At 37.1% G+C, this 26676-nt stretch overlaps 1 protein-coding gene across 11 annotated transcripts in view; it reads right to left on the reverse strand.

Moving 5' to 3' along the window:
- Positions 1 to 26676, reverse strand: part of LOC120637619 (TLD domain-containing protein 2) — a 185805-nt gene that overhangs the window by 118047 nt on the left and 41082 nt on the right. For 5 of the 11 annotated variants that reach the window (XM_039909513.1, XM_039909511.1, XM_039909512.1 and 2 more), the window contains exon 1: positions 572 to 745. The exons of 4 other annotated variants lie outside the window; for them this stretch is intronic. The gene's annotated coding sequence lies outside the window, so the exon portion shown is untranslated. Of the gene's footprint in view, positions 1 to 571; positions 747 to 26676 lie in introns of those variants that run through there. 2 more of the 11 variants (XM_039909523.1, XM_039909510.1) reach the window with 2 other exon arrangements.

The following is a 26676-nucleotide window of genomic DNA, read 5'->3' on the forward strand; positions in this document are numbered from 1 at the left end:
AAGAATAATGAAAAAAATATTGTTTGTGGTTCTTAAGAATTTATGAATGAAAACGCGTGTGATCATTCGAACGGTGACCTTAGGTGCATTGCCGTAATAAGCTGATGTAAGTATATACCAAGTCATTGTAATGTACCATATTTAGATTGTACTGGTATGTTGTTGTAATATTATTATTGTTTCATTCAAAACAATATATTTAAGCTGTTTGCTCAATTAATTTACATTCCTTAAGTTGACTTAAAATAACTTAGTAAAGCTTAAGTTAAAGCATTGTAGGTTTTGTGTTAAAAATGCAATTTGAAGATAAAAGCTACGGGCCGCGTAGGCATTCGTAGCGGGTCTAATAATTAGAAGCGTAATTACAGTAAATTAGATTATTGTATGACTTAAATTAGAAATAATAGTAATAAAAACGTAATATACAACAGCGAAGGTAGTTTAAACTTTCTTATTACGAACACAAGTCACAACAAAGCCGATGTCTCGGACACTAGAAAATCCGGAACAAATATTTGGTAAATAGAACACAAGTGCGAAAACTATAGACAACACAAATCGCGGGTCTTACGGGTTGCGATCGCGCAACGACCTCCTTTCCCCCCGTTGCACTGGCGCAACGGATAAACAAAATAACTAGAAGATGTCGAGCTCACGAATTCGTAGCGTAAACTGCGCGTGCGACTTTCACTGTGTAATGCGCGTGGTCGTGCCGGGGCGTGCGAGCCTCGCGCCGGTTAGAGTATAACTGGTCGGTGGCAGGGCGAAGGCACCGCTATGGAGGGGCCACCGCTCTGAGATAACGCCATCACCTGATAGCATCGCTGAAACCAACCCCCCTGCGTCATATCTTCGAGATTCGCGATTTGCGTAGTAGATAGTTCAGATTACGCTAATATCTTGTTTTCTTTTATTACGAAAAATGTTTGAGGTACTTTGGCTAATGCGTCGTTGATTCTATATCCCCCTTCATAATCCGTCTTATTAATAAGTGTAACAAAAAAAATTGAAAGCAATTGAACTAATTATTCTGTCTCGCAACTCGGTTTGGGCAATTCGATTACCATTAATGATTTTATTTTATAAAACTGTGTAGTTTATTTTTAATCAATTTGTTTAATGCCCATCTTCAAGCAAATACTCGTAAGCTTTTTTTTAAAATGGCACAACAAGTGATTTACTAGGGCTTGAACTTTTACGGGCTCTATACGTAATAAAGTCTAGGTATCATTTTAATTAACATTGCCGACAGAAACCGTAAAATACCCACAGGCGTTTATTGTATTCAAATAACTCATCCGCCTACAGCTATTCGAACAAATACCGATGAAGAACAAATGAGTTAGGAATTCACTGAAATCAATCAAACTTAAACCAAACAATGCCTTCAAATTAACTGAGCCAATTTATATCTGTCTTTAATTATAAGATTCATTAAGTTGAAAATTTAGGTAGGTATACATACATAGGCTAAAATGTAACAACTAAGGCTGTACCATCACTTACAACCAGGTGAGATTATTGTCATGGGCTAACTTGAAGTATATATTTTTTGAAGTTTAGCTGAACATTGACTTAGCGCACAAGCTCGCTAAATTAAGAACACGGACGAGAAAGGCAGAATCTAAGTAAATGGTGCAAGGAATACCATGCCATTTCGCCAAAAAGAGAGTGAAGGCCCTGACTCAATAAAAAAAGGTAATATGGAAGTCTTATATTCGAGGGTCGATTTTTCAAAAATCTAACAGTTTCTTATAGATCTTGTAACGAAATCACAAATTTCAGTAAGATATAAAAATTAGTGAGGACTAAGCAAAGTCGAATGAAAACAAAAACTCTGCTCAAGTTTAGACTGCTTATATTAAATAATGAAAGATTGATTTGTCGTTGGCTTAGCCCGGACGGACAGACAATCATCAGGCAACAAGAAAAAATATTCAATATTATTTATTAGTATGTGTGCCTATAGATTAAACTTTATTATCAATGCCCCCCAAACGTTTCAAAACAAAGTTTACTAGATACGGAAACCGGGGCAGATTAAATTATCCTAAATAAGTAAAAAAGACATTAAAATAAAGAGAATCCAATAATGATAACAAAACACAAATAAAACAACAGAAGCGATAAAAATTCATAAACATACCTATTTTTAAGGGGAAAAGTGGAAAACTATCTACTGATAAGGTAAAAGAAATTTTAATACGACCTTATCAACTGATACTTATGGGAATAAAAAAAATAGATCATTGAAATTGACGCAGAAATGGCATAATCGGTAATGTAAGTACAACAAAAAATTACGACGAATTGATAACCTTCGCCACTTTGGTCGCTTGATAAAATCTTTATTAAGTACATTGCTGTGATACTTTCAGATGAAATGCGGTTATCATCACATATTATGTTTAGCAACGGGAATAGAACAAAATCTGTCAGTTTTGGCAACCCATTATGGGTTGCCATATTTTCAACGTTGAATGTATTTCTACTAAATTTTGGTATTTTTACTTCTTTTTACTAATTTATACTAGCTACTCGTACACTAACTATCTTTTACTTTACTTAAAATATACTAACTAGAATTACATAAATATTGCGCTAGAATAACATAATCACTAAATTGCGATGAGGTGGAATCTTTATTAAAACGTATATCAAATTGAATTTATCAGTCGTGGATTTTCCCAAATTCTGTCTTACACAAACCATGAGCACGCACTCCCTTACACATGCAAGCAAACACACGCAGACACTTATTTGTTATATTAAATAGGTTGTAATTTTAATAAACAACAAAATTTCTGTATAACATGAATACTACTCTCAAAAGACTTCAGCGATATATTGATACCATTTTGTTTCTTACCGAAATAAACTATTTTTATTTTTCTAATATTAATTACTTTATACCATTTCATATTATAAAGCTAAAGAATGTATTTGGTTGATCTCGCTAATGGTCAGGTTCAGATCTGGCTCAGGAACTATGGGTTCGAATTCGAGAAATAATTTTGTGTTGGATAGTCAATTTATAAAGAAAGGCTATTATAGGTTATTTAGCATTCCGCAACAATTACAGAGGAGCAGATTATCAATGAAAATGTTGCAATAACGGGAAAAAATCTTTTTGAGTGCGTGCGATTCGGAGACGGTTATGGTTACGCCAAAATAATGTATAACGGAATTGTTACTCATTAAAAGTTCTAAAGAAACTCCGAGACAGCATATGACTATCTTTTAAAGTTCACTCATTCGCGGACTAAATCGTAGGGGACCGCTAATGTCTCAGTCGCCCAATGGTAAGCGCCCATATATTTGTAAGTAACTATCCTAGGTTGTAAGCCGTTTGATAGACGAAGGGCATTTTATCAGGAAAATCGTAACACCAGATTGTGAGACTTGGTAGATACGGCGTAAGATCGTGAATTCTGCTGCGAAAAACTTGCTTCAACAAACTATGAGTGAGCGGTGTGATCTTATAAGTGAGAGGACCAGGGTTCAGTTCCTGGCAGAGGCTATTTTGGCTCTTTTTTTTATTTCTTAATTTTTCTGATCTGATCTGGTGGGACGCTTCACCCGGTGCTACCACTAGCCATGGCTTTGTATTCGTAAATTCTCGTTTGGGTTGGGAGCTTCAGCCGTGGCTAGCTACTACCCGACCGCCCTAAGTGCCACTAAGCGATTGGCGATGTACGTACGAGTGGTACGAATTCGCGTAGAAACAGATTAGCGGTATGGTTTTTATATAACTGCCACACCCTTAAAAGCCTAGCCAGCTCTTCGTCTTTGATCGCATCATCACTTACTACTAGGTGAGATTGCAGTCTAGCGATTAAAGTTAAGCTAAGGCTAGTGGACGTTAATTGAATATAGAATCGTTGATACTATGTCCCCGGCGGCAACATATGGACAACTAGCATATTGTGTCTTAGTATTGACATAAAAAAGACCTTTAAATTAAATTAAAGTGAAATCAAGTGTTCATTATATCGTACAAAATTGTTCATTTAACGCTTGCAGATTAATGTTGCCCAAAAGATGTATAAGAGGCTGTAATTAGCGTTCCATTCACTCGGTCGATTCGTATCGCCGAGCGTTACTAAATTATCCAACGCCCAGCAGTACCAAAACGGGTCAAGTGTGATTCAAACCGCGTATCGAGGTGTTCTGCACCTATATGGCTGCATGCACTTGTGGTAATTGCGTATCCACTTACAGTCTCACAAATTAAAATATTACACCTTCAATAAAGCCTTAAACTGCTCATGGTTGAAAATCTACACGCATTTTCCGGAAAATGCATTCTACCCAACGGAATATCAGTGTGACATTTAAAACTTATTACACTCGTTACTTCGCGTTATTACTACTTGTGAACTGTGACGTCTAGATATTTTTTTTTTGATAGAAGTGTTAAAATTGACATTTCAAAATACCTTCACACAAACAAAGGCCAACAAACTGTGACGTTATTTGCATCAGTGAGCAAGACAGTATCTGTCAACTTTTCTCTTTCGATTAATAATTATGTTTTCGTTGGCCTTTCTGTTATTACTATCCTAGTATGGAAGAGAATAAAGCTATCGCTGTGACTAAAAATTGCTATTTATAATGTCTATCAGCGAAGTTTCTTTATAAAAGAAATCTCAAAAGTGAGGTCACAAATTTCTTCTGCACCTGTTACTATTTTAGAGTAAAAGAGAAAAAAGTCACTTGTATTGGTGAAGCCATTCCTAAATGTATCCAAAAGGAAACCAAAAAAAACCCAAGCCAAGCCCAAGGTCTCAACTGTGACACAGATATCGTCTAAATTATGCAGTGTCATGAATTCATGCGGTATATTTACCAAACCTAGTTCATTGACCTTTGCTAACCTCCGTTGTCCGTTTGCATCTTGAAACACAGTAATACTATCAAGTAAGTTAAGATATCACGTAATCCGATACGCTATTACAAGTATCCACACTCTCATAGTATATATGTTATTTAAAAACCATCTGACCGCAAAATGACAACAAAATAGTCTTAAGTAACTTAATCTCGTTGCGGCATTACAACCCTGAACTCTAAAAAGCTTGCCTCACGATATTTCAATCTTCAACAACGCAATTAATGCTCACTACATTTCATAAATGGCTGGGTCAACCCGATAAATCAGTTTGTCGAAGTAAATTCATTTTATAAAGAAAATACTTCGCCCGGACTGTTATCGACTTGCGAGATGCGTAAGACTCGTGATTCTTCGGTGATCACAGCAGTTTAACAGAGACTATGTGATTTGGTAGCATAAATAAATAAAAATGGCGAAACAGATGATTTTTTTTTCGATCGGAATGTGTGTAGCTGATTAACCGTAATGATTTTAACAGCGTAACGCGGACTTGTTGGCGAGCCTCGAATGGGGCTCTGCCAGGAATACGCCCTAATTTACGTGTGTTCCGAAAACCTACCTATTGTATTCGAGTGGTTGGAATCGTGAGATAATTTCTGTTTATTTATTTTAATGGATAACTGATGTTGGAAAATAAACACCGAAAATCATGTTTCTGAAAAGTTAACAAACAGCTTTCTGATCGATCGGAACGTGTTTTTGAAAGATTGATTACTGAAAACAATGATTGGGATATTTTGTATTTTTTCAGGCTATCCAGTGTTTTCAGCCACAGCCCAGGGCAAAACAAATTACGAAACTTGCTCTTACATGCTCTTGACATTTGTGTTGGAGTTGTTATTAAGGTAATGATGCAAGCATATTTAAAGCTTTATATGAACAAGACCTTTAGCAAGCCCTACTGAATCTTCCATAAAGAACAGCTAATAACAATCAATCAAAGATTTATTGAATTTATTTATTACTATCAGTTCGTACGCATACAATTTGTTGTGAGTAATTTTTACCCATACGGACTTGTATCCCCTATTATTCATCACCCTTGGATTGTTTGACACGTAAAACGCTTTAACAGGTTTGCTATTTAAGACCATGCAGATTTAAAACTTAAAAACATAGGACTTTCGTACGATTTTTCAAACCCGTTTTCATCCCTTTAGATAGAGTAGATTTCACAGAAGTACTTACTCTTTTGCAGTGGATACTAAAATGTGAAGGAAACCTATACTCTAAATTTTAATGTCCTTAACTTTGAAAAACAACCGACATTTTCCCCCTATTCACCCATTTAGGGGAGATATTCAAAATAAAAAGAAGGCTCTGTGTATTTCCTACCGAACTGATAGGAACACATCCCGTCAATATCGGTCCAGCCGTTTTAAAGATTAGTTTGAATGAAAAGAAATGCAGTAAGACGGAAAAATATTTTTTAAATACTTTTTTGTTAAGATTGCCTTACACAGTTGCATCTAATGATAGTGTGTAAAGCTATCTTGATATTACCAAGAAATACTATATTTTTATATCTTTGTAAGGATACCCATTCCGTGTTAGGAAGATATTGTGAACGTCTTATGTTATTGAAGAAAGGCAATTGCAATCTGCATTATATAAAATACCAAGAAAAACGGTTTTCTTGAAACAATGTGGAATAAAAGTTTGAAGGTGCATATTACGTACGTATGTACGCGGATAAAACTACTACCCTTTCATATATACATATGTGTATAATAAAAAGCAGTAATTCCAAAAGTACAGACAGACCCTTTTATTTTATTTATTTGCAAAGATTCTATAGATAAATAACCTGTGCCGGCCTACCATTATCATTCATATCATTCAGATAACCGCTAACCGGTTGGCTCACAGAAACCGAAACTGAAACCGGCTTTCACATGCATCATAGCTATAAAGCTGTACATGCATAAACTTGTAGATCTTAACACAAAGACAGAAAGATGACATTATATCACGTATTTCTAAATTATCTGATTGTTCTACAGTTCATTTGCACTTCTTTTTTGTTCCACTGTTTTATATAACGTAAGATGCAAACGGGCAAATCTGTTAGGGATATGAGCAGACCAATATACCTAATCGGTTTCTACGCGGCTATTACCGAAACGCTTTGTTTCTTTTAAATTTCTTAGGGTTCGTTATAAATGGGCGGACCTAAAGTTATTGCTATATTTTTCATAATGTTGTCGTCGAAAAAGGATACCTAAAACACTTTTTAATTTAATCTAAATAATTTTCTACAGCAAATTAAACATCTTCAGTTACGTTGACGTTGCCTACGCATGTAATACATAGGAGGGGTTATATGTTCGTAACATATAGCTCTCCCGAATAACGTATTAATTTTTATATACCAACTAGATGTGCCCTGCGGCTTTACTCGCGTAATTTTGGGAGGCAGCTTACTGCTGCATAGTCTACACCCATAGTCATATTTAGAGATTTTTAGTTTTTTTTACAAACATTTTTTATCTTACGTAATTTTTTTTTTCGTTGAAAAGTATACTATATTATTTCTAATACCTCCAAGAATATGTATAAAAAGTTTCATGAAGATCGCATTTTCGCGTGAAAGCGTAACAAACAAACTTACATTCACATTTATAATATTAATAGGGAAGTAGGGATGGGGATAATAATAATTAAGAAGTAGTTTGCGGTTTTAAAACTTGGACGGATTTTAAAACCAGTTCATTTTGTAATAGCTTATAGGTAATGAACTTGTCATCAGCTGGAAGTTAAATACCTTAATGTTTTAATCTTCATTTAATCTTGGATTTTATATTTACAGGCCAACTTAACCATGAGTTGACCGCATCGGACAAGTTAAAGAAATGCTGATGGCATTGGCGCGGATTTAAGATTAAAGTCAATTTTATAATAGCTTCCAATGGACTTATCATCAGCTGTAAGTAAAATACCTAATTGTTTTAATACTTGTTTAATCATTAACGGGACGGGCTGAAGAAATTCTGATGGCATTGGCGTGAATTTAGGTTTGAAGTTAATTTTATAAAAGCTTACAATGAACTATACGCGGGAAATAAACTATCCATTTTTCTTAATCTTTGTTTACTTTTAATATCCACCTTAATCAACGCACTAAAACGAGTCGAGCGCATCGGATGCTCTGATGAAATTCTGATAACGCGGTCGAATTTAGAAAAATTTAAATAAGATATTGCAAATCCTCATTTGTCTGCAAGAGCAAAAAGAGATATTCTACAGACTAACTGCACGATGTGCTCCACTCAAAAGTAAAAAACTACCTAAAGTTATATCAACGAAATATAGTCAATGAATTTTACCAGCAATTTATTGGAATTTCGGCTGGTCCTACTTATTATTCTAGCACCGTTTTGACAGTCCGCCAGTTATTAAATAGGGCACGGTTATTAAACTGTGCCATCTGACCTCTTCGACCTGTCAGTGTTAATTATTGCAAGTAAGTAATAGTTTAGAGCTCAAATACCTAGTTGGGTACATTTAAGTCTGTTCTACTTAAATAACTGCTCTCATCACGCTTATCGTGCCTTGTGGTGACGGCAAATCAAAATTCAGTGGCCACCCCACCCTTTATCTTCCCGCGGTTGTCGTACGAGGTGACTAAGGGAGTATAAAGGAGCACGGGCAGCAGATCAGAACTCTTACATCGCTTGGGGGCCCGTCTTTGTAGGTAGAGTTAATTAAGCCACGGCCACAATCGCCCACCAGAGACCAGACCCGTGATGTTAATTGCAAATTGCCCCTACAGGTAATCGAACCCGTTAGACCACAGCGCTCACCGCTGCGCCAGAAGTCGTCAATAGCATGCATGCATGAGTATATACAGCAGTCGAATTCCGCCAATGCAAGGCTACCATAGGCTGGAGATAAAATTTATATACCATGACAAGGGATCGCTTGTTAGCGGTGAAAGCACAGTGGTTAGGACTTCGGCTTCACTTTAAGGGGGCTGAGCAATCTTCTTTAGTTTCTTTTAACCCCAGCACGCACCTTTTCTAAGTGATTTGCGTTTCAAGCTATTAAAATATCACATGCTTCAACGGTGAAGGTAAACATCGTGAAGAAAGCTGCATGCCTGAGAGTTCTCCGTAATTTTCTCAAAGGCGTGTGGAGTCCCCCAAACAGCACTGGCTCAGCGTGGTTGACTAGGGCCCAAACCATTCTCAATTTGGGAGGAGATCCGTGCTCTGTAGTGGGTCGGTAATTGGTTGATATGATGATGATGATGATGATGATGATAAGGAATAGAAATAACGTGTCCACTGCCAAAGTACGGAAACAGGGAACAGAAAGTGTTTAACCCGTTTTTATGTCACGTATATTGTCAGGATATTATTCCACTTGGGCGCCAATGCTGAGAAGGTGAAATTGTATCCTTTTTCCAAGAAAAAAATTACCTCCTACCCATGCTAGCCGTGCTGATGTGGTATAAGTCCGGTTCACAGATATTCGATGACGTCAAAACGCTGTAACGGTTCACAATTTTTTAACAACTAATGATTATAAAAAGCAATCGATACAATTAGACAGCCTTCGCTTGCGCTATTTTGTTTACGACAATGGATCAAGTTTTTGCTAAACGTTCTCGTTTTGCAGCATGATGTATTAGCCTCTGAATGAGTAACGGGCGCCGCAGCGACAGAGGAAAGTATTAGCAACGGTACTCCAATTGTTGCTAAATTCGAACTAATGAGGTCACCATTCTGTGAAATGTATCTACCATTTTTTTTTTATAAATAATTCTAGAAGTCTGTTAACAAAATCACTTAAACACACTTAAATGCAATGCGACGTCGTATCGCAGGATATTTTTTTTTCCCCCACTACAACCCTTGGCTGCAATTTCACTTGGTGGTATTTAAGTGATGATATCTAAGATGGTAGCCGGATAAACTGTTAGGGGTATGACAGTTGCATTAAATTCATAAGCATCATCGGTTTCTGAGCGACATCGTAACGTAAGAGTGGTAACGAGCCACGGCCGAAGCCTTCCACTGAAATTATTTACAACTTCATTTTGTTATACCTACATCATACTTTATGACAGCATTTTTAGCCTGCTCTGAGGCAGCTTGTAATATGGTGATAACTGATAACATACTCAAAAGCAATTCTTATTATGCTCATTCTGAGATGATTAAATATCCAGCAGTTTTCGAAGCTTCATTATTCGAACGAATTTATTTCCATCGGCGTTCATAATGGTAATAAATAGACGAAGACAAAAACCTTCTTTGTTTTTTTCCTACATCTCTCTCTCTTTCATCTTAATAATAACAGCAGTACGCAAATGGTTTAACGACTCATGTACCTACTTAATATGTTTGGTACGGTAAACAACCATCGGGAGAGGATGGTCTGTCACTGCCTTGCCGCGCTAAATCGCATCACGGCAACTCGCGTCACAGCTTCCTGCGTTGCGATTTGCGAATTCGAATCGCACCGATTCGAAATTTGCGATTGAATATGTTTGCGCCCTTACATAGTGTTGTTTGAAACGGTTATGGATCATCATTAGAACTTATCCTTATTAATATTATTAATGTGAAAGTGTGTTTGTTGTTTTGTCCTTCCTACACGCCCTAACTAAGCAACTACTAGAAAGACGGATAATAATATACGCTAATTTTTATTTCAGGAAAACAAACAGGTCCTAAGGGATTTGTAAAAAATCGTAATAAACGCGGACGAAGGCCACAATGAGTTTTATATAGAAACACTGTAGGTATATAGGCATATGAAAGCAGATATGGGCAGGTACAGGATTACTATATATGTTAATAAAGATTAGTTTTGCAGACACTGACCAAAAATGTTTCCATTCTGTATAGTGCCAATGCCATTTAGTATAGGGTACAACTTAGATATATTTAAAAAAAAACAGTTTGACTTCTTTTACACGTGGCCTTCGACAAAAAACTCTAGCAGCTATTAGTTCTTACCATACCAATAGTTATGGACGATGCAACACTATTCGTATTTCGTACAAATGAAAATAATGATAATGGAAGTAAATTTTGCAACAGTAAAACAATAATACCACATAACTACCGAACACACATTATTTGCGTTTATAATTTACTATTGTTTCTGTACTAACATCTCTATTATGTGGTCTACGTTGAGTACTATTTCAATTTTGTGCGAACAAATAAAAATATTTACGGCGATCGCCGGCAATCAAGTTAACGTCACTTGTTTTTGGTACTTCCAAATGCCTATTAACGTAGCGTAGCTATGAGGCCTAATGTGCCTTCCATTACATATCTTTACTCTTATATATTTTTGCTTATTTTTTTGCAGAAATAGAAAATATTACTTTTATTTACTTTACTAAACACTCATAAAATACGTTAATTTATACTAAAAAACAGTTTATCATAACATAACTATCAAAATACAGATGTGATTCCGAAAATGAATGAAACGATAACCTAATGTTGTTGACTTTATTATTTTATTTACACTAAATTGCAGTTATGATAGTTTTGAAGGCCGATTGGAAAACGGAACGGCCGTCATAGCCTTTAATGCAACATACTAACAAAAACACTATATTAAAGAGCTAAAAAAAATCTATTAAAATTTTTATCACTCTTCTCATAACAGTTTATTTATTTATTATATCGGTTAAGGCAGAGTTTTTTTAGTAGTAAATAAAGTGATAGAAGTAGAAGATAATTTTATTTTTGATTGGAGTGTGTTTACCAACACTTGGAGGAAATATTAAATATGTTATTTCAACACGCATCTCTCATCTCAGCCTTAGAGGTGCTTGCTTCGCCAATGAATATGAAATTCTAATAAACGTTTAGATATAAGCCGTTTAGTGAAAACATTTGTGTAAAATGGAATCAGCTACATTGTCAATAGCTTGCTTTGATATATGGAACCACAAAAATGCTACGAATTTTTAATTGTACAGATAAATGGCAATTATAAATGAAATAATTCGCTAACATTGTTCGATAATCAAATCTAATTATAATCTTATTACTTCTTGTAATGCAAATGTATATTAATGGAGGATAACGATGTTTATTAAACAAGCGTCCAGCTGCGAGTCATCTGCCGCTGCCGCCGCCATTGCATTTGTTTACCGTTTACTTCTGCAAGGTCACAGCGTGTATCTATCTATGGACTAACAATCCCATAGTATTTTTATTACCGTTTAATTAAACAAGATAATTTTAAAACTCTCTAAAATCTTAATGATTAGAAAACCGGTTAAGTTAATGTCGGGACACGGGCAGTGGAGGGTTCCGTAGCTGCCCGTCGCAGATGGTGCTTAACCAATATTTAATGTTACATTATTTAATGTAACAATAATGTGGTGACATTATTCCGTACGTAAAAGCACATTGTAAATATTTTTTTTATTACTGGCATGAGGTGTATGTCGCGAGATCAGAATACAGTTGTCACCACCCCTTTTCCGGCGAGTGTCGTACGAGGCGACAAAGGGAAAAGAACGGATAAAGGGCAGGAGATCGTCTGTGCTACTACCTACTACCATCTACTGCGATCACTAGCCCGTGTACCAAGCGTGGCGATTATGGGCAAACCCTAAGGTTTGTCAGAGACCTTTAGTCCAGCAGTGGACTGTTATAGGCTATTGATATTTATTAAGGTTGTTATGATTCTTTACGACGACCGATTGTCACACTTGGCAGCGACCCTGCTTCCTGAGTCCGAGGCTGTGGGTTTTATTCCGACAACTGGGAAAATGTGTGTGATGAACACGAATGTTTTTCAGTGTCTGGGTGTTCACTGTATATTATTCATAAAAAAAATATAGTAGGTACCCATAACACAAGCTACGCTTACTTTGGGGCAAGTTGACGATGTGTGTATTGTCGTAATGTATTTATTATTTATTTATATATTTTTCCATCATCATTTAAAATAGTTTTACTCAGCAGTTTTACGCAATTCACATCTTCATCTAAGTTATAGTACTGTGCCAATTACATAACTTGGGCGACTATTAGATACTCGTTAACTTAATGACACTTGACTTTCAACAAAATTTGCACTTTAAAGCATAACAATTCGCAAACCGATACCAAAACAAAAAAAAAATGGTTTAGACACACCCGCAATATTTCTAAGAGAACTATCCTAAAAACCCCTTTCCATCAGAAATAGGAAAAAAAATATCCTTACTATATAATTATTTCACCAGGTACTTTTCCAGTTTGTCGGCGTGATTAATATATTTAATCTCCCTTGAGAGTCGCTAAACTAAGCCATGGACGAACATACACACAGACAGAAAAAAGGACATCGCGAAACTATAAGGGTTTCCTTGTTGGCTATGGAACCCTAAAAATTTGCCAAGATGTTTAATATAACTAATATAATGTACCTATTTAGGAACTCTCAGGAACTTCTTGTCCGATTTGGAAAATTCTTTGACTGTTGGATAGCCCATTTAACGAGAAAGGCTACAATCAACATGCTAATATGAATAAGAGCATTGCACCAATGAAGAATGTTTCAAAATCGGGTTTAATTTTTTCTTTAGAGTGCCTCCGCTGCGTGCGCTGCGTCAACGTTTAAAGTTTCAATTAAATCATGTATGACAAAGTTGTACCCCTTTAAAAGGTTAAAAAAAAGCAACTAAAGGCTGACTTATAAGCGGACGAAGTCGCGAGGGACCGCTAGTATAAGTATAATTGTTTTTTGCTACAATCTTGGTACATTCAATAACATCTGTAATCCGACCATCCGTTTCTCAACAAGTCGTAGGTGTAGTTCTCATATTTTGCGGCTTCGTTATGAATATAACAAACATATTTATGACCTTCAACGACCTTCACACCTTCAAGTTAATATTAAAGTCAATGGCGAGCAATAATGAAATGTGCCTACGCTAATTTATTATTATGTCAAAATGTCAGCCTCACGAATACCAGTAAAGTATGACTAAAGCAGCCCGCAAGTGATGTTTAAATCAAAATAATCGCTTGTGTTTAACCGCTTAAACCCTACATCCAGCGGTGCATTAATGATTTATAGCCTGCGTATTGCAATGCATTGCTATTTTTAACATCAATAAATAAAAAAAATAGTTAAAAAAAAAAACAAAAAAACCAGGCTTGGTAATAAAAACCAAACTAATTTCTATCTTTAAGTTTAGTTTATTTATGAAAGCGTGCTTTTAGCTTTTCTTATACTATTATTTTTATTGGAGCAAAAAGTAATCGGTTACCCATTCATCATCAAATTTGCAAAATACACACATCGCCATCTAGCCCCAAAGTAAGCATAGCTTGTGTTACGGGTACTAAGATAGCTGACGAATATTATATAAATATAATACACATATATACTTATACTGATAAACACCCAGCCACTGAAAAACATTTATGTTCATCACACAAACATTTTTCCAGTTGTGGGAATCGAACCCACGGCCTTGGACTCAGAAAACACCGGCTGATAAAATCGTTAACTTCAGGTTAATCCCGTAACGCTGTTTGAAAATGAAATTTCGTTGAGCTCAGATAACAATCACCCCGTATAAAAACTTCTGTCAGATATGGATTAGAATAATAAGCAGGCCGTAATTAAATACCGGAAAATGTCTGATAAGGGTCAGGGCGGCAAAAGTTTCTGCTTTGTTTTGGAAAACTTTCATATCAAAAAAGGGAAAAGTTCTTAAATTGAATGCGTATTTTCGACCTACAAATGTTATAAATTCGGCGTGAATTGATTATAGACATGGGTTATAGATGAAGGACGAAGCTACGAAGAATCCTACTAATATTACTAATGCGAAAGTTTTTATCGATGGATGAATGGACGGATGTTTAAATACACTTTTATTGTACATCACATACAGAAATTTTTTTTAGTAAAAAATTTACGCAAAGTATACTGCTACGGCCTTATCGCTACACAACGATCTCTTCAAGGCAACCAATGTCGTAAGAGAGAGGTAGGTGGATGTTTGTTACTCTTTCACGCAAAAAAACTAAACCAATTTGACTAAATTTTGGAATGCAGATAGATGACACCATATGGATTAACACATATGCTGCTTTTTATCCCAGGAAATTGTACGGTTCCAGCCGGATTCATGAAGAGCCGCGGGTAACAGCTGGTTTGTAGAATTATGTGAACGGAGATTGAGAGGGATGTTAATATACAGAGCAAAGAAGGAATAAAAGAATGCTACTAAAGATTTCTATGAAGTTAATCAGCTGGATTACAAATTACGTTTACATAAACATTTATTTTTCGCTTTGAAAAAATATTTTCTTATATAAATTTGTGAGTTTTCGATTTACTGTATGAGATAATTCAATTAGTAGGTATACAAAGTTCACCAACATCGGCTGAAGGTTGTTTTAATATGACTCAAATTTTTATAAGTATATTGCTCTACATAATTTAACTTCCTAAAGTTTCCGTCATAATAAAATTAGTGTTCCGATATGATAACATTGAATATATTGTCTGTAAAATATTGTTAAAACTCGCACTAGGCTGAGAGCTGACGACCTTCATATGTAAGTACCTTATACCATATCTAAATATAATATCATATAGGTATTAATATCAATTTAAAATTGACCATTATTATCAACCCATTACTGGCCCCATTACAGTGCACAGGTCTCCTCCTCCTTAGAATGAGAAGCGTTCCACAATGCGGGCCTAGAAGAGAACATTATGGAGAACTTTCAGGCATGCGTCAGTTAACCGTTAAAGTAATATTAAATTGCTCAAATGAGTTTGATAACTGGTTAGAACAACCACTAAGCTAAAGGGCACACAATTTTGCCGATTTTCCTGATATGCATGAACATGGATAATTGCCGACTAGTCCAAGTAGGGTTGCGGCAGCTGCAGAAGACACACATATTATGTTTGAATCTGGTTCAATATAGATATATTGCGTTTGAATTACATTAATTACAAACTGATATTAAATTGCTGTAGAGCAAACATGACGGTTCTTTCTTTGCATATTAGTCTTTATTTTGATTCGATGTCAAATTGTCTTTAATAAAGAAGGTCCGGTCCATAGATGGGTTTTTGTATGCGTACAATAAATATTTTAAATAGTTCTATTATATATGTCATTTTAATAAGATTAACTCGTTTTAACAATTAGTTCATCAACTCTTGGACTAACTGTGATTGAATATTAAACCGCTCAGGGAACAAAGACAGTGCGGGTTGTACAAACATTTTTACGTTATCTTGATAGGTTTACTTGCTCCCAAGAGTGATAACAAACATGCCTTCGGAGAAATGAGATTGTTAAACGTTAACATGACACGGCCAACAAGGTAAATGTAGTTAGCCACAAAAGAATCATCACGTATTTTTTTTTGTACTCCACCACAAGTTTGCCCTTGACTGCAATCTTACCTGCTGGTGGTAAGTGACGATGCAGTCTAGGATAGTAACGGGCTAACATGTCATGGGCTTAATAAAAGTGCCATACCCGTGGCAGTTAGCAACTGCTGAGTTTCTTGCCGGCTTCTTCTCGATAGAATCTGCTTTCCCAACCGGTGGTAGAGTCACTACACACAGACAGACTTGACGTTTCAAAAGTGCTTATATTAGGCCTACTTGAAATAAATGTTTTTTTTTTTTTTTTTTTTAAAGTTATATTAACCCATATCCCTCAATAAATCAACACGACAGCGCACTGAACCGCTAAATCATTTAGCAGCATGTCTTTATAGGTACACAAAACCAGGGAAAATTCTGGAATTATGAATTCCCAAACTGCCCGTTCCGGTGATAGCAACCGGATCCTTCCACTGAAAACCATAGCGCTCACCACTGCGCCAGGGGCCTCGTCATAAACGTAATTTTAGGACATTATATTTCTTTACTAATATTATAAATAGGCAAGATTTGTTTGATATATATTTATGTAGGTAGGTGAAAAGGTTAGTGTACATATTTAGTGTTTTTTTTAACGTCGGACATCGATTGCCCCTTTAATCTAGACGTCTGTAGTACCTACAGTTATTAAAAAAAGTATAGCTTCAAAACATTTGATTCATTTCTCTTTATATTATCTATCGTATCCTACCTAGCTTGATTACTGAATTTGACAGAAAATCCCTTATTCTTCAGTATATTTTTTGTTTTATACTGTCTCATATTAAACCGTTACCGAATACCTTTGTTAAACGCAATTATACATTATGTATTTTATGAAAAGAGATCTGAAATTTTGGTAAATTTTATATTTTTTTATGGATAGGTATAGAAAGTTGTACATATTGTAACTATTGTTATTCTTTCATACTATATTTAATTTTTAAGTCAAAATCTGTTAATTAACTTAGATTATTTACGTAACATATTAAACAGTACCTACGTAGTACAGTTGATAATAATACCTATCTAAATATCTTCCTTTGGCTTCGTTCTAATTGGGTTATAACGTTGGTGTATAGTTACATTGCTAGCATCGTGGCATATGCTATAGAAGTACGTGGGTTAGGTTACATTTGATGAGATGGCAAATATCTTTTAATATTTGAAGAGCCATTCGTAATAGAATCCTTTCCAGGAATATAAATTCCATCTCCATATAAAATTTTCTTTGAGTCATCATCATCATCATCATCACATCAACCGATAGACGTCCACTGCTGGACATAGGTCTTTTGTAGGGAGTTCTAAGTTCCACGATTCTGAGCCGCTTGGATCCAACGGCTACCTGCGACGCGCTTAATGTCGTCTGTCCACCTCGTTGGGGGTCGACCAACGCTGCGCTTACCAGTACGGGGCTGCCATTCCAGCACCTTGGGACCCCAACGTCCATCCTTTCTCCGAACTATGTGCCCGGCCCATTGCCACTTAAGCTTCGCGACTCGTTGAGCTATGTCGGTAACTTTGGTTCTTCTACGAATCTCCACATTTCTGATTCGATCGTGTAGAGATACTCCGAGCATAGCTCTCTCCATCGCCCGCTGAGTGACTCTAAGCCTTCTTATGAGGCCCATAGTTAACGACCATGTTTCAGAGCCATAGGTCATCACTGGCAACACGCACTGTTCGAAGACTTTCGTCTTCAGGCACTGAGGGATTTCTGACGAAAAGATGGCACGGAGTTTCCCGAACGCTGCCCATCCGAGTTGGATTCGGCGGTTCACCTCCTTCTCGAAATTGGACCTACCTAACTGGATCGTGTGTCCTAGGTATACGTATTCGTCAACAATTTCGAGTGCAGTGTTCTCAACGATTACTGGTTGAAGCGGAACATGAGCATTAGACATAATCTTCGTCTTGCTCATGTTCATTCGTAGGCCAACCTGTTGAGAAGCTCTGCTGAGGCCATCGAGCATCGTATTTAGGTCTCCCAGAGTCTCTGCCATTATGACTACATCGTCGGCAAACCGAAGTTGAGTGATGTACTCGCCGTTAATGTTGATGCCAAGTCCGTTCCATTCCAGAAGCTTAAAGACGTCCTCCAACGCAGCGGTAAATAGTTTCGGGGAGATAACATCTCCCTGTCGCACGCCTCGCTGCAATTGGATTGGTCTCGTAGTCTGATCCTGTATACGAACTGACATAGTGGCGTTTTTGTACAAACACTGCAACACTTGGATATACCGGTAGTCAATTCGGCATCTCTGCAGTGACCTAAACACAGCCCAAGTTTCCACCGAATCAAAGGCTTTTTCATAGTCCACAAACGCTAAGCAAAGTGGCCGGTTATACTCTTCAGTCTTCTGTATAACCTGCCGCAGCGTATGAATGTGGTCTATGGTACTAAAGCCCTTACGGAAACCGGCTTGTTCGGGAGGCTGGAAGTCATCAAACCTACGAGCGAGACGATTCGTAATGACTCTCGAAAACAGCTTGTAGATATGACTCAGCAGCGAGATGGGTCTGTAATTCTTCAACAAGGTATTATCACCTTTTTTGAAGAACAGAACCACCACACTCCTGTGCCATGCCTCTGGCGTTGTGCCTTGGTGAATAACGGAATCAAACAATCGCTGAAGGACTCTCAGTATCGGTTTTCCACCTGCCTTCAGGAGTTCTGCCGTTATTCCGTCATCACCCGGCGCCTTGCCATTTTTAAGCTGCTTGAGAGCCACACTAATCTCGTATAGGCTGACGTCTGGGATATCTTCGGTATAGTGTCGAGTTAATTTGGCTCTAGGATCCTTAGCCAAATCTTCAACAGGCGTCTGTACTGTGGTGTACAACTGTCCATAAAAGTTCTCAACCTCACCCAAGATCTCAGGTTTGGAAGAGACAAGACTACCATTATTGGTCTTCAGTCGCATCAACTGGCTCTGACCGATAGACAGATCTCTAGCGAACACTTTAGAGCCTCTGTTTTGCTCGATGGCATTTTTAATACGCTCTGTATTGAAGTGCCGCATATCACGAGTCTGTGATTTAGAGATCTGCCTATTAATCCGCCGGTAAGCGGACGCGTCTGCTATAGACTGTAGTCTCATCTCTTGCCTCTCCGTCATAAGCTTGAGTGTATTGGTTGAGAACCTATTGGCCTTGTTTCTACGGTGGGCCTTGTAGAATTTGGACCCGACTGTTTGGACAGTTTCCACCAGCCTGTTGTTCAAATCGTCCACAGTGTCGCAATCTGCTAGGCAACCGAACCGGTTCTGTAGTTCTAGTTGAAAGCTCTCGGGGTTTTGAATATGGGCACGAGTAGGCCGGAGTGTAGACTTCACCAGTCTGACTCTTTCAAGTTGAACGTTTATACTCAATGTGCCTCTTACCATACGGTGATCACTTCCGGTTTTAACCCTGTTGATCACAGAGACATCATTGAATACATGCCGTTTGGTCGACATGATGAAGTCGATCTCGTTTCTCGTGGAACCATCGGGGCTTATCCAGGTCCATTTCCTGTGTGGCCGCTTCTTGAAGAAGGAGTTCATCATATAAAGGCCCTCCTTCTCCATGAAGTCAGCCAACATTTGACCCCTGTGGTTCCGTTGCCCATACCCAAATTGCCCCACCCTCAACTCTGAACCAGTTCGCTCGCCAAGCTTCGCGTTGAAATCCCCCATCACAATATTGTAGTAGGTGTTCGAGGCATGTATGGCTTTTGAAATGTCCTCATACAAAACCTCTACATCCTCGTCTGGGTGTGCCGAAGTCGGCGCGTATACCTGTATGACCTTCAACGAATACCGTTTGGTAATTCTGAGTATAAGGTATGCTACCCTGCTCGACACACTTTCGACTTTTACAACATTGTTGACGAGAGACTTGTGGACGATAAACCCGACACCACCCTGTGACTGTTGGTCACCCTCCCGGTAGTAAAACAAGTTGCCGGATTCCAAGATTATCGAGTCCTCCCCCTCTCGCCGGACTTCAGACAATCCTATAATATCCCAGCGCAACTTGCTCACCACTTCTTCCAGCTCAATCACCTTTCCATCGGTCCTCAACGTGCGTGCGTTGTATGTTGCCAGGTCAAGTCGTCGGGGTTGGCAGCGGAATCTCTGCCGGAGATTCTTAACACCCCTTGCCCCGCCGTTACCATAACCGCTGCCAGAGCCAGGAATAGCGGGGCCGCCGGGAACTAGGGGCTGTGGTTTTTTTCTCCTTCCCATTAAAGATATGCCCGATAATGACCACGCTGGGCAGGCGGGTTGGTCATCGCAGGGCTAGACTGATCGCCCCGGCGTCGCTGCTGCCCGACACCGGTCTGTGCCATTTGTTCAGCCTAGCCAATTCGAAGTGGTTATACCGCCACTTGTCGGTCGCCAGAGCCTCGTCGGTTAAACGGCAGGGTGCACCACGTGCAGGTGAGGTTGGCAATTTGGGAGGCTGACTGGTACTAGCCACACCCACTTACAACCCCACACTTTCTTTGAGTAGGTTCATCATATTATACGGTATAGATTATAAGTACGTAGGGTCTGTTGCACACATGATAAGATGAGATAATATTGGAAAAGCCACATGAGAATACAAAATTATTTCCATCAGGGATCTGGAATTAAATATCTGGACTTCATGTTCAATCAGAGTTTATGATGAATATAAAAGTATGGGGATGCTTTTCGGATTTATGTGTGTTTATAACAAACAAAAAGGCGGACGAAATCGCGAGCAACACCTGAAAACCTTTATATATGTATTTGATAACCCGCATAATTCTTGAGAAAGACTGTTTATATGGGAGCCATGCAATAATTAAACTCAGAATAAACGCTAAGCGGGGAGGAATTGTATATGTATTGTGTAAAATAGCGGATAAATGTTTTTTTAGGAAAAACTTAAATTACATATCAGCACGGCTAGCGTGGGCAGGACGCAGGAGACACTCTTTGGAAAAAACTTGTATATTCTCCCACAATTTATCAACTCTACGAGCATTATAATATTAATAATATAATAATAAATATAATACGACAATACACACGCCGTCATCTAGCCCCAAAGTAAGCGTCACTTGTGTTATGGGTACCAAGATGACTGATGAATATTTTATGAATATATATACAAATACTTAGAATATACATATAAACACCCAGACACTGAAAAACATTCATGCTCATCACACAAGCATTTTCCAGTTGTGGGAATCGAACCCACGGCCTTGGACTCAGAAAGCAGGCTGGCTGCAAACTGCGCCAATCGGCTGTCAAATGGCGAATGGTGGAAATAATATCCGAAAACGAGGTCAATTTTTCCCTGGAAAAAGGATAAAATTGTATCTTCTCAGCATGGCGCACAAGTGGGATAATATACAGACACTATACGTGTAATAATAAACGGTGGTAAACTTCTATTTTTAGCAGGCGGACTGTCCATCTTATCTCTAGTCATGGGATCTAATGTTCTCCTGCTATGTCTAGGCTAGCCGTGCAGAAGTTGCAAGCGAGTGAAGTCGCGGGGGGCCGCTAGTCATTAATATAAGATTTGCGATGTGGTATAAAACCGTCGTTATCAAATTATGTGTTTTGTATAAACCGGATTGGTTGGCAAAATTTCAGAAATGTTAGAGAATACGTAATTTAATGATTAATCTAATAAAATCTGCAAAAAGAAGCAGCGTTTCCTTCGTTTATTGCTAAGCAACTTTTGTGTTTTGGCATTTTCATCGAAATCGCCAGAATACCATACATCTATCTTTATCACATAATGCGTAAGGGCAAATATTTTAACGCTATGATTATTTTTTTATAAGTTTTTCATTTGCAATCAAATTGAACAAGCATTATCTATAGGCGTTACATTCTTCAAGACGATAGCATTAATACTATTAATGCTATCATGATATATGTATATATAAAAGTTGTGCAGACGGACTGAGTTCCTAGAAAGCAATTGCAAGCAAAATTCGAAATAAGTAATATCGAAAAGTTATATACTATATATAACTTTTCGATATTACTTATTTCGAATCTTAATTTACATAATTTTTATATACGTGTGTTCACCTAACCTAACTCCTCCTGAACGGCTGGACCGATTTTGATGAAATTTATGTATATAAATCAACGAGTTCCTGAATGGTTTGAAAAACAATTGGAACAGGTAGATGCTGCTGTCGGTATCTCACGAAATTTTATTACAATAGGTATATTAAAAGAGGCGCTGATTTTTCGACAAGACGAAGTCTACAGGGTCCTCCGTTATAAAAAAATCCAGATGATTTAAGCAAGAATCAATTAAATATAATTTAATTAAGAAAGAATCAGAAAGAAGATCAAGAAAATAATAAATTAAAGATGTTAAAAAAATTCAACCGACTAAGTAACTCTCAGACAGACACCTTAATAGCTTTAAAAATTATTAATAGACCTCATTGGATTTTTTGAGTTTAAAGAACACACAAGCTATTCAATGTGAGTATTACACTCAATTCCATTGGAATCCCTTAAGTCGGAGGGTTGAATACAGAAACGCCTGCTATTATTATAAAGTCGGTTACAAATTATTAGTTACGTAAAGTACATACCCGAGTAGACTGAAAAAACTCATTCCTACAAGAAAAAATTAAACACCGCTAAATCGCGACATGCATTACACAAATCACACAATTAAAAACTGAAAAAATATGCAGACCAAATTTTTCACAAACACATTCTAATCAAACAGCTATCGAATTTCGTGTGTTGCACGTCCACAGCTAATTTGATATTAGATAATAATGGCATTATTATCATTTTTATCAATATGTAATTACATATGTCTACAAAAACATTTTTCGGCAAACATGTAGGTATTCTACGTAAGCAACAAATGCTACATTTATGAAAATGCAGCTTTCGTATGTATTATTGTAATATATATTGTTTCGTTTATTGAAGTAGATATTTAGAGCAACAAAATCCCTACTATACCTATCCCTATCCCTACTAATATTATAAATGTCAATGTAAGTTTGTTTGTTACGCTTTCACGCAAAAACTACTTAACCGATCCTCATGAAACTTTGTACACATATTCTTAGCAGTGTTAGAAGTAATATAGGATGTTTTTTTCCCTGTAATTAAGCTCGGTTCCTTTGGGAGAGGGGATGAAAGTTTTTGACGATTTTACACCATAACTCTGACAAATTATAACCGATTTAAATAATTATTTTTGTACTATAGAGGTTATAATGTGTTTGATTTTGCCAAACCTGTGGTTGGAGATAGAGGACAGAACTCCTCAGCGGACAGCAGCAAACCCCTCATTTAAGGCTTAGCGATACTGAATACTTAATTAGAACTACACTAGAACTAGAACTTTATTAGAACTACAACTAAATTTAATGCCACATCGAAAAACAAAATTAAACGCAGAAGAAGACGCGGGCAACAGCTAGTTTCTAGGCCCACCACAGGGCACAGGTGTTTTATCACAATGAGAAGGGTTTCAGCCGTAGTCCACCACGCTGATCAAATGCAAATCAGTAGACTTAACACGCCTTTGAGAACGTTATGGAGAACGCTCAGGCATAAAGCTTTCTTTACGATGATTTCTTTTACAATTATTGAATATTATGTGATATTTTAACTGTTTAAATTCAAACTAAAGTATCATTAGTGTTTTATATATTACTTAAATAAATAAGTTCCCGTGGGAATAGGAATAATATAAGACTGAACCACGGAATAGCGTAGTTTAGCTAGTAACGGTAGCATTTGCGTCGAGAGTTTCCTCGCGACTTTATTAAAGATCTAGATTAAAACTTTAGCTGTTCCATTTAGATATGCCAAGAATACGAGACCTCATATAACTGAGAAGTGCCGAGACGGCTCAATTTTTCCCCAACTTTCACGACTTAAAATAGCCAGATATGTTTTAAAGACATCACTTATCTCTGTGGGCTTATTTAATTTGGAGTGATCGTCTTAAATGTAATGCATTTTCGAATATGGCTTACATTCGGTGGTTCATTTGAAATATCTGCCTTGTTGGTATTGGGGTTAGCATGTTTGAATATGGATTACGAGATCTTCATTGAGATTCCTGGTAGTGACCGAATTTCTAGGTGTAAAGGTTTAAGTTGTGCCTACGAGTGAAATTGGAGTTTATGTTCTTGTTTCACTGGCTCGATAATGGAAAGGTCATGTTTACTTGATTGAGGGTTTCAAATAGTCAGTGATTAAAGTATCAAAAGCAAGTACAGATAGATATATTAATAGTCCACACCTCAGTCTATTGTTTAAATAAGTTGGAATGCTTTATTTTATAAGTGTACATACTTAAGTATCATAGGGACTAAATTTTAATATTTGGCGCTACAGTATACGACTGACAAAATCTATAAGGTTTATTTTAATTTAGGTACCTGACTTATTGGCAAAGCCAGATACTTAAGGTTGTAGCTTGCGCGGGCGATGCCGCAGGGCACAGTAATTTATAAGATTATTAAATAAATAAAAACATGACCATATAATAATTACTATAATTGGCGTATTATTATACGTGTTGCAGTTGAATAACCTTGTGGAGTTTATCTAGGCAACCCAAAAACCAGATACCTTTAGCTGAAAATGCAGCATTAATTCCCCGAAATCCAATTCAAATGCCATAAACCTATTAATTTATAATCCCTAAGGATATTCGGATATAAATGCCAATACATGTGGTAAACAATGTTAGAGATATGATATAAACAAGTACGGCCACGAGGTTCGATCATTCTCGGTCTGTAACGGTGACGCATGCGCGGTCCTTGTTAAAGGAGGAATGTATTTTCGTGTTATTAATAGTATCAGATTGGTGACTCAAGCCAACAAAACAAAAAAGAAACAGTTTTATAATTTGTGTACATTAAATTTAACACTAATGATTGGCCTTATACGTAACGCACCTCAAAGTCGATGTCAGAGGAAGAAACTCTCGAAGAAAATCATAAAATAATGTTTTTACTTTAAACGAGGTTTTCTTTTAAAATAACGTAAGGAGAGTTATTAACCTACCAAGCTAACCTGGAACACCCACGTGTACCAAACCCCTTTTCCATCAAGCTCGAATTCTCCAGAAAGTTATAGGAACGCGTAGGAGTAAAGCCATCTGCGAGTTACCTGTTATTTGAATAAAAGTGGAAATTTCTAATATTCCCATTCTCTCACAACTAGGTTCGATGAGAAATACAGCCCCTTTAGAATTTTGGAAATCCAAGTATTTTAAATACGGTTACGTTTATCCAACCAATCAAACCTCGATTAAATACGTGGACGTTAAGGGTTTAGCTCCTCATCAAAATCGGCTGTCTGTTATATTTCTAATGAAAACTAAACCGTTGTGCTAATGATTTGTGTGGGAGTGTTGACTGTACTTTGAGGAGTTCTATCATTCATCACTGAAGGACAAATCAGGAATTATTTATTCAAATAGGCATTCAATAGGCAACAGGCACCTTTGCCTTCGTTAACAGGTATTAATTTTCATTTATTGAGTGATGATAGTGATAACTACGAAGTGTCGCTAATAATTCGTTAAGAGGAATTCAGTCGCGCCCTAGTCTATGAAGAAGCCTACAACAAGTTTAGTCGAGTCAATCGACAATCTACAGTACACCTTTTGAAATAAATAAATTAATTTCAAAATTTATTCATATTGAATGTATATGGAATCACATTGCTTAAAATAAATAAAGCATCTAATTGAGAACCTTTGGACTTTATAAAGTCGATTAAAAGGAATAACCTAAAGCAGTTTATTTGTAGATTCCAAGAATTGCGCAGTTTGTATTGTGATGTATTGCAGGCGGACGGATGCCTGCCGAGTATCATCTCAAGAGGTGACCAGCTGGCGCCACCGCCAATCATTCAATTACACACTTCTTGTTGCACCGACTTAACCCAGGCATCAATTACAGACTGAACTCGATTCATCCGCAAGGAGGTCAATTGGCTAGAATTTCGCGCGAAACACCGAGGATAATGCTTTGTAATCCTGCACTTATGGAATTCTGGTAGATCCACAATATTTAGCTGAAATCAACATCATCATCAGCCAAGTAACTCCAACCAACTACTGGGCACAGAAGCATCATTAATAACAGAAAGTGGTTAGGATCTTAGATCTTCAATGATGCTGCCAACGCCGTATTGTATACGGCGTTGGTAAAGCTTGAATTGCTTTAAAAAGTTTTGGGATTGTGTCTGCTGCTATATGTTTCGAAGGAAATAAAGGCACCTGTGTTCTAATTTAAATCCCTGAAACCAGGTTTGCGTACAATAATGCAAGATACATTACTATATTGCCAAGCAATACTAAAGTTTATATCGTTGCTCACATTTCTGTTGATGCAATCTGTCTAGCAACACTATTGTAGATAC

This window comes from Pararge aegeria, chromosome 4 (genome assembly GCF_905163445.1).
Source record: "Pararge aegeria chromosome 4, ilParAegt1.1, whole genome shotgun sequence".
Taxonomy (NCBI): domain Eukaryota; kingdom Metazoa; phylum Arthropoda; class Insecta; order Lepidoptera; family Nymphalidae; genus Pararge; species Pararge aegeria.